This window comes from Hypanus sabinus, chromosome 7, assembly GCF_030144855.1.
Source record: "Hypanus sabinus isolate sHypSab1 chromosome 7, sHypSab1.hap1, whole genome shotgun sequence".
In the NCBI taxonomy this organism is placed as follows: Eukaryota; Metazoa; Chordata; class Chondrichthyes; order Myliobatiformes; family Dasyatidae; genus Hypanus; species Hypanus sabinus.
The window spans coordinates 106,569,427-106,580,220 of NC_082712.1; positions in this window are offsets into that span (position 1 = coordinate 106,569,427).

Below are 10,794 nucleotides of genomic sequence, written 5' to 3' on the forward strand. Positions count from 1 at the left end.
TGTGGTCTCATGAGTGCCTCAACATCACATCCCTGTCTTGTACTCTATACCTCTAGAAGTGAATGCCTATATTGCATTCAACTTTTTCACCATTGATTCAACCTGGAGGTTAACCTTTAGGGTATCCTGCACAAGGAGTCCAAAGTCCCTTTGCTTCTCTGCATTTTGAATTCTCTCCCCATCTAAATAATAATCTGCCTGTTTATTTTTTCCACCAAAGTGCATGACCAGACGCTTTCCAACATTATATTTCATTTGCCATTTCTTTGCCCATTTCCCTAAACTATCTAAGTCTCTCTGCAGGCTCTCTGTTTCCTCAGCACTACTTGCTCCTCCAGCTATCTTTGTATCATCGACAAATTAAGCCACAAATCCATTAATCCCATAGTCCAAATCATTGACATACATCATAAAAAGCAGCGGTCCTAAAACCGACATCTGTGGAACTCTCCTGGTAACTGGCAGCCAGCCAGAATAGGATCCCTTTATTCCCACTCTCTGTTTTCTGTTGACCAGCCAATGCTCCACCCATGCTGGTAACTTCCCTGTCGCTCCATGGGCTCTTATCTTGCTAAGCAGCCTCATATGTGGCACCTTATCAAAGGCCTTCTGAAAATCCAAGTAAACCATGTCTACTGCATCTCCTTTGTCTAGCCTGCCTGTAATTTCCTCAATAACTTGCAGTAGTTTAGTCAGGCAGGGTTTTCCTTTCAGGAAATCATGCTGGCTTTGGCCTGTCTTGTCATGCGCCTCTAGGTACTTCGTAATCTCATCCCTAACAATCAATTTCAACAATTTCCCAACCACTGATGTCAGGCTAACAGGTCTATAGTTTCAGTTCTGCTGCCTCCCACCCTTCTTAAAGGGTGGGGAATTGATGCTGAGGCTTTGTAAGGTGCTGGTCAGGTCTCATCTTGAGTATTGTGAACAGCTTTAGTTTTCTCATCTAAGAAAAGGTGTGCTGGCATTGGACAGGGTCCAGAGGAGGTTCACATTCCAGGAATGAAAGGGTTATCACACAAGGAACATTTGAAGGCTCTGAGTCCGTACTCACTGGAATTTAGAAGGATGAGGGAGTATCTCATTGAAACCTTTCAAATGTTGAAAGGTCTAGACAGTAGATGTAGAAAGGATGTTTCCATGAGGGCACAGCCTCAGGATAGAGGGGTGTCCATTTAAAACAGATGTGGAGAAATTTCTTTTGGCAGAGGGTGGTGAATTTGTGGAATTTATCACCACAGGCAGCTGTGAAGGCCAGGTCATTGATTGTATTTAAGGCAGAGCTTGACAGGTTCTCGATTAGACATGGCATCAAAGGTTACAGCGAGAAGCCTACGGAATGGGGCTGAGGAGGGGAATATAGGATCAGCCATGACTGAATAACGGAGCAGCTTCGATGGGCCAAATAGCCTAATTCTGCTCCTATGTCTTATGGTCTAACACTGAATTTGTGTTGATGCCTTGCTGTTGATCCCAATGGCTCATTATAAAGGGAACAGAAATACATTAAGGAGAGTTCTCTGCTTTGTTCCTGAGTAGACTGGAGATTAATATTTGTCATTCCATTTATCTTGACTGCATTCTGCAAACAGAGGTCCAGGATCATCTCTAAATCTTACTCATGAGACTAAGTTAACCTTTCCATTGACACAGGGCATCCAGTGATGCTCAGGACGGCTCCACAACATGTAGTCAAAACTGCCCAACACACCACCAGCACCAGCCTATCTGCCAATTGGGACACACGGTATAAACAAAAAGACGTCAGCACCAGCTGACCTGCCATTCAGGACAGACAGTATATACACAAAGAAGCCAGCACCAGCCTACCTGCCATTTGGGACAGACAGTATATACAGAAAGAAGTTAGCAATATTATAACCCATGACTGATTGTCCAACTTGCATTAAGGAGGGAGCTAAGTAACATCCACACCAGGACCACCAGACTCAAAACCAGTTACGTTCCCCAAGCAGTAAGGCTGATCAACACCTTCACCAATCCACCCCACTATATCCATTTTATCATTTTCTGTCAGTTACCTTACATACAGACTCTCCTGTGTCTAGGGTCATGTTATGGATATACAATCTATCAATGTCTATAAGCAGTCTGATGGATTGATATTTATTGTGTTTTTTTATTATTACTATGTTTTTTTTTACCTTATTGTGTTACTTTTTCACACTGCGTTGGATCCAGAGTAACAATTATTTCATTCATCTTGGCACCTATGTGTTGGAAATTAACCTAACAGTTAGCATAATTGTTAATTTTACCTTGGGGTGTGCTGGAGTTAGAGTTTAATTCCAGCACAGTCTGTAAGGAGTTTGTATGTTCTCCCTTTGAATGGTGTGGATTTCCTCCGGGTGCTCGAATCACCAGCTACAGTCCACAGAAGTACTTCTCAGCAGGATAACTGGCTCGTGTAAATTGTCATGATTTGCCTATTGTTAAATAGGTCGGTTTCAATGTGCTGCAGCTCATTGGCATGGAAGAGTCTGTCTGCTCCATTCTGCACTGTGTCTCTGTAAAGGCAAATAAAAATCATATTAAGCAGTCTTGAATTTTGAATCATAAACACAGTGCAAAATACAGGACAATCCAGTTCTGAAAATCTTTAATTAGAATTATTACAGTTACAGAAATTCACAATATAACATGAAGCTCTCAGTAATTAATGTGATTAATTTACTTCAGGGACTGTTCTTGATTACATTACCTCCAAAGATATCTGCATACCTCGACATCAGTGCCCTTGTATTCAAAATGGGAAGGTTTATGCTCCTGGAGAAAAAAAAGATTTGTTTTGTTCCTCCTGGTAAATCAAAATTTTACTGTATATATTTTGTAAATGCTCTGCCTTTAAATCTCTGAATAATCTCAGTTACAATGCATGCTTTTGATTCCCAAGAACTGTATTTGTCTGTAAAATACATGTACAGAAAGAAAATCTATGTAGAGTATATACTAATAATATAGCTCATAGCTCTGCTGCCATTAACTTTATTTGTTTTAGCTATCTGTATTTTTCAATCTATATGTTGTAATCTTCCTATTGGATCCATCTGATTTCCTGCTGATAATTTCAGTTGCATTCATTCAGCTATCATTTCCCCAAGGATCAATTCTCATGCCATTTCAGTCATTGATGATACAGCATGGAAACTTGTCCTTCATCCCAGCCTGACCAAGCTGACTTATTGCTCAGAGTTCGTCCATTTGGCCCATAGCTTTTTAAATCTTTCCTATGCAGGTACTTATCTAGTTGCATTGTAAATGTTACCAATATGCCACCTCAAGCACTATTTCTGGCCGCTTGCTCCACATACATATCATTCTCTATGAAAAAGCTAGCTCTGATGTCCCTTTTAAATCTCTCCCTCTGATATTAAAACTATGCCCTCTTGTTTATTGTACCTCTTTTCTAGGAGAAAGCCTATGTGTTTTCACCCTGCTTATGCCCCTCATGATGTTACATATCTCTGCAGGTCACCCCTCAATCTCCTGCATTCCAAGGAATACCTCTCCTTGTAACTCAGGCTCCCCAAATCAGGTAGCATTCTGGTCAATCTTTTCTGCACTCTTTCAAATTGAATAACATCTTTCCTACAACAGGTTGGCCAAAACTGGACATAATACTCCAAGTGCAGCCTCACTAATGTGTCAAATAGCTACACACATTTGCTAATTGTTATACATCATTGGCTAAAGGCATGACACTGATCTCAGGATTTGGCACAACTTCATTCACATAGACAAATTTATCTATGTTGCTTTAACAGTGATCAGCCTTGGAAAAATACTAACATGGTCTTCTCAAACTTTTAAAGACATTTTCTTTGGCTTTCCTTTAATATAGCATATGTGTTGGTGCACAGTGGGACTGCGCCGATATTCAATGTCCTGGAACCTGTTCTATTGAAGGAGGCACATATGTAACCACATTTGATGAAAGAACATACAGATTTCATAGTGAATGCCAATATTTACTTGTCGGGGTAAGTTCTCACCTGTTGATTACGTTTACATTCAGTGCGAGCTTCCTCCTTTAGCCATAATTTGAACAAAGGCGGAAAATCTACACGAGGGGAAGTGGAGTTTAAAGTATCTCTTAAGCTGAATGTTAATATCAGGGGTTTCAACATCTTACTAACCACTGAGGTCAGACTAATTGGTGTATAGTTTACTTTCTTCTGCCTCCCTCCCTTCTTAAAGAGTGGAGTGACATTTGCAATTTTCCATTCCTCTGGAACCATTCCAGAATCTAGTGATTCTTGAAAGATCAGTAATGCTTCCACAATCTCTTCAGCCACCTCTTTCAGAAACTTGGGTGTAGTCCATCTGGTCCAGGTGACTTGTCTTCCTTCAGACATTTCAGCTTCTAAGCACCACCTCCTTAGCTATGGCACTTGGCCCTTGAAAATGATCCACATGGATTTAGACTGGGTGGGAGCTCAAGTGAGAGTCAGAATGCAATCCTGGAGGTAAATGAAAAGTACTCAATGGCCAGGAAATATCAGTGGTGGGAGTTCTGATGGTGTGAGGGCTGGAATTAGGGTAGGATGTAATACGTTTTCTTCCAGTGTGAGTCTCGGCACAGGAAGCCAGATTGGACGGAGTAATGTGGTCAACCAAGACCCCTTGCAGAAAGTTACCACACTGTGGCCTCTGTGGTGTTTGAGAACCTGGTGGATCTGACACTTTGCTGCAGTCTGTAAAAACACATTAACCCATTGCCATGTGTCAAACCAGTAGTTGATATAGTACTACCAGGGTCAGCGGGAGACGCTCATGGAGTGAGTACCGTTTTGGATTCGCTTCACAACCTTTACTCTTTGATCTCTTTGAAACCTTTGATCACCCTTATTCAGCTTATTTTTACTTATACCGAAAGTTTCTTTGTTACTTTTTTTTGAACTTACTGTTAAGAGTTTGTTGTGAATTTTTGAAGATATGCAAACTGAAATGTCTCTCAGGTCTAAAGGACGAGAACCTGGACACAATCCGAACGGTAACGGAAAGAAGCAGGCTCCGCCACAACACACTCAATTAACTTATGAATGGTTTATGGAGGTTTTGGACAAAAAATTTGATGAACAACAATTTTTTAAACAAGATATAAAGGCTTTTCAAGATTACATGGTTAAAATGGATTCAGTAATTAACCAGTGGCAAGCTCTTATCGCATCTCTGCAAGAAGATGCTCGGAAACGAGATTTGACTATTGAAAAACTGCAACAGGATTTAATTTTGACCATTAAACTGATGGAAGCACTTAAAGCCAAGAGTGACGATTTTGAGAATCGGTCCAGAAGACAGAACCTACGTATACTTGGTCTTCCAGACGGCATAGAAAAAGATGACCCTTCAAAATATTTTGCTCAACTATTAAAAGAAGCGTTCCCGTCGATTTTCCCAAACAACCCTCCTTTATTGGATCGAGCTCATAGAATTCAGCGTCGATCACCGAGTGCTACAGATAAACCTTCGGTTGTAATTGTCCGGTTTCATTATGTACACGACAAAGAACAACTTATTCGTGCAGCTCGTCGGGCAGGAATGGTTAAATTTCAAGAATACTACTTCCGTTTGGTTGAAGACTTTAGTCCGGATCTTTTAAAAAAAAGGCTTCTTTTCAGACCGTTGATGGCTGAATGTTATGAGAAAAATCTGAAACCTGCGCTCCTGTACCCTGCAAAGCTTCGAATCTCTCCGCCAAATGTCCCTCGTCAGGTTTTTCTTTCAACTTCAGAAGTGAGAAGTTATCTGGAGAAGAACTTCCCTACTGCTACAGACACCAGTCTCTAATAAATGAACAATTCTGATCGTGTAAGATGGTTCTCGATTTCTTAAACCAGAATTAACCTCTGGTTATTGGTGTAGGTTTATCCTATACTTTATACTTAAGTTAAAGTGTGTTTTCGTCAAATCAATTGCTTTGTCTTATACACTTTAACCATTATACTATATTGTCTATTAACTTTGTTCCTTCGAAGGTATATTTTTAACCCTTTGAAGGTGAATTATTTTTGATTAAGATGGTGGTTTTTTGAAAAAGATTTTTGGTTCTGTTTAAGATGGCATTATTTTTTTTTCTTTCATCTTCTTCCTGCAATGCATCGCTTATCATAGCTTAAATGTTTTTTGTTTTGTCTGGGCTAGAGCCCGATTTATAAATTTTTAGTGACTATATTCTTATTTTTTACAACTAACTATATTTAGAAATATGGTTTTTAGTATAGTGATTTTAATTTTTAAAGTTGGGATGGGTTTTTTTATATATCCTTTGTATACGGAGTGGTCTTTCACTGACATAGGGTTAGAATTAGTCTCATTTTTTCCTTTTTCAAGCCATATTTTGGCTATTTCTCTTTTTCTTTTTCTCTTTTCCAGTTTGTGTTAGTTTTTTTTCATTTGGGCTGTTTTTGAACTTCAAATATGTCTGCGTTGTCGTCACTTCCGGGTCCTCTCTTTACCTTTGTTCCTCTTCCGGGTGCATGAGTTTATAAGTTGGTTAACCCTTTCTATACCAAAGGGTTGATTTTAGAATTATGGCTCAGACCATTAATTTTGTGTCTTGGAATACTAATGGTTTAAATCATCCAATTAAACGAAAGAAGATTTTCAAAGTATTCCAAAGACTTAATGCTCATATCATTTTTGTACAAGAAACTCATGTGAGGAAGGAGGACAAATCTCAATTTTTTAGGTTTTGGCGGGGTCAACAGTATCATGCAAATTCGAACGCTAAAGTAAAAGGAGATTCAATTTTTATTGACTCCTCTATTCCATTTGTTCAACATGATATCTTTTCGGATCCGAATGGTAGATTTTTGTTAATTATGGGTTTACTTTGTAATAAAAAGGTTGCTTTGGTTAATGTTTATGCTCCAAATGTGGATTGTCCTGACTTTTCTAAGTCTTTATTTACTTCTTTACCCAATCTAAATGAATATAGGTTAATAATGGGTGGTGACTTTAATTGTTGTTTAAATCCTTTAATGGATAAATCGTTATCTATTCAGACTTTACCTAATAAGTCGGCCACTTGTATTAACTCTTTTTTGACTGATAATGGAGTTTTTGATGTTTGGAGATTTCGGCATCCTAACAACAAAGAGTTTTCTTTTTTCTCACATGTCTATCACTCTTATTCGAGAATTGATTATTTTTTGTAGACTCTTGTTTTATTCCATCGGTAATCGGTTGTAATTATGATATTATAGCTATCTCTGACCATGCTCCATTAATACTTTCTATGAAATTTACGGATACAGTTTCTAATGCCAGACAATGGTGATTTGACTCTACCTTATTGCAGGACTCGGACTTTATAAAATTTATGAAGGAACAGATTGATTTCTTCCTTTCAACTAATTCCACAGATGATATCTCCTGCGGAACACTTTGGGACACTTTTAAAGCGTATATACATGGACAGATTATCTCTTACTCCGTTGATTTGAGAAAACGTACTAAGAAGGAAACTCTTTTATTGGTTGATAAAATTAAAGAGATTGATAAGAAATATTCGATTACTCCTAGTAAGGAGCTTTACAAACAAAGGGTTGAACTTCAAATGGAACATAGTTTATTACTTACATCCTCGATTGAAAATCAATTAATGAAAACCAGATCTGATTTTTATATACATAGTGATAAATCTGGTAAACTGTTAGCTAGTCAATTGAAGAATGCTTTGGTTAAACGCCAAATCACTAAGATTCGTCAGCAGAATGGGAATTTGACAGTTAATCATGATGAGATAAGTAAGGCATTTCAAGACTTCTATACCTTCCTGTATCAATCTGAATTCCCTCAGGATCGTAATACCATGTGTGATTTTCTCGGGAAATTAAATTTCCCAAGATTATCATCTGATGATCTTTCAATATTGGATACTCCTATTACGGATGTAGAAATTAAAGGGGCTATTTCCTCAATGAATTCTGGGAAAGCACCGGGTCCAGATGGTTATACAGTAGAATTTTTAATATTTTTTTCCGCTACTCTTTCCCCTTGGTTATGTAAGGTTTTTGAGGAAGCCGTTAGATTGGGGAATTTGCCACAATCTTTTTATAGAGCTTCCATTTCTCTAATATTGAAGAAAGATAAAGACCCTACTGATCGTGCATCCTGTAGACCAATATCTTTATTGAATGTAGACTCCAAGATTTTTTCAAAGTTACTGGCATCTAGATTGGAGAAAGCATTACCCAAAATTATTTCACATGATCAAACAGGTTTTATTAAAAATCGTTATTCTTTTTTTAACATTAGGAGATTGTTGAATATTGTTTATACTCCCTCACATGACACTTCAGAATGCGTGATTTCATTAGATGCGGAGAAAGCATTTGATAGAGTTGAATGGCCTTACTTATTTAATGTGTTGGAGAAGTTTAATTTTAGTCCGATATTTATATCTTGGATTAAATTGATTTATCACACTCCAGTAGCCTCAGTGTTTACCAATAATCAAAGATCTCCCTTTTTTTGCCTATTTCGGGGCACTAGACAAGGATGTCCTCTTAGTCCATTACTATTTAACATTGCCTTAGAACCTTTAGCAATTGCCATCAAACAATCACAGGATATTTTGGGTATTAATCATGGGACAGACATTCATAAGTTATCTTTGTATGCAAATGATTTATTACTATTCATTTCTAACCCTGAGAAATCTATTCCAGCAGTTTTATCATTGTTGGCTCAATTTAGTGAGTTTTCTGGGTATAAGTTAAATCTTAATAAAAGTGAATTGTTTCCTTTGAATAGACAGGTCCCAATATATGGAAATTTACCTTTTAAATTAGTTAATGATTCTTTTATTTATTTAGGGATCAAAGTCACAAAAAACCATAAAGATTTGTTTAGGTTTAATTTTTTACCTTTAATGGATCAGATTAAAGGCTTGTTTACTAAGTGGTCACCATTATCTTTATCTCTAATAGGTAGGATTAATGCTATTAAGATGATTATTTTACCTAAGTTTTTATATATTTTTCAAGCGGTACCTATTTTTATTCCAAAATCTTTTTTTACTAATGTTGATTCAAAAATTTCCTCATATATATGGCAGAATAAAAATCCCAGGTTAGGTAAAATATATTTACAGAAGACAAAGAAGGAAGGTGGGTTAGCATTACTTAATTTCAGATTTTATTATTGGGCAGTTAATATTAGATATTTGTCATGTTGGTTGAAAGATTGGGGTGGATCTTTCGGCCCTCATTGGGTGAGTTTAGAAAATAAATCTGTATCAGATTATGCTCTGGGTTCTATTTTAGGGACCTCTCTCCCTTTTGCTCTTTCTAAATTGCCGAAACGAATTGACAACCCGATAGTTTAACATACTTTATGTATATGGTTTCAATTTCAGAAATTTTTCGGGTTGACTCAATTCGTTTTAAATAGTCCTATTGTATTTAATTGCTTTTTCCACCCTTCCATTATAGATCAAGCTTATTTGGCTTGGAAAACTAAGGGATTGCTAAGATTTTCTGATTTATTTTTGGACAATTGTTTTATGTCTTTTGAGCAATTATCCAACAAATATAACTTGCCTAGATTTCATTTTTTTTAGATATTTACAGATTAGACATTTTTTAAGTACTGTACTCCCTACGTTTCCAAATTTTGTACCTTCAGATATTTTGGAGAGTTTGTTTGAATTAGACCCTTTTCAAAAAGGGCTTATTTCAAAACTTTATAATATAATTATGAAGATACGTTCAGAGCCCCTTTATAAGACCAAAAAGGATTGGGAAAGAGAGCTTAACATTATTCCTAGTGAGAATTGGGATAGAATTCTTCAATTAGTTAATACATCATCGATATGTGCCAAACATTCATTAATACAATTTAAGGTCGTACATAGGGCCCATATGTCCAAGGATAAATTAGCTCATTTTTACTCTTATATAAATCCTATCTGTGATAGATGTCAATCTGAAATCGCGTCTTTAACTCATATGTTTTGGTCATGTTCGTTTTTGAAAAAATATTGGAAAGATATTTTTGATATTATTTCTGCGGTTTTGAATATTGATTTACAACCTCATCCTATTACCGCAATTTTTGGTTTACCAATGATGGACTCACTGCATTTATCTTCTTCCGCCCGTCGAATGATTGCATTTCTTACTCTGATGGCTAGAAGATCTATATTGTTGAATTGGAAGGAAATTAACCCCCCACTGTATTTAATTGGTTCTCTCAAACTATGTTATGTTTAAATTTATAAAAAATTAGAAGTGGTGTTTTTGATACTTCTATTAAATTTGAAAAGTTATGGAGACCATTTATTCAACATTTTCATATGATGTAATATGACCCCATTCCAAGTTCATTTGACTTTTCAGCTTTTAGCTTATGTATGTTGAGAGGACCGGAAGTGACGGCATTGATGATTATTTATTTTTGTGAGATATTATAAACAGCCCTTTTTTTTCTTTTCCCAATGTTTCTTTTTTTTTTCTTTTTTTTCTTCTTTTTTTTGCTTCTTTTTTCTTCTTTATTAGTCATTAGATTAGTAGATTAGCTAATTTTGCTTTATATTTTTTTCTTTTTTCTGTTTTTTTTATATCATATATTATGAAATATTTAGACTTACCATGTTCATACATATACTGTATGGCTTATGTCTTGGTAAACCCATTTATACTGTAACTAGTGATTATGTCTTTTTTCATCTGTAATGGAATTTGTATGTTTATAATTTTTTAATTAATATATCATTTGTATTTTGTCCTTATTATTATTAATAATAAAAAGATTGAAAAAGAAAAA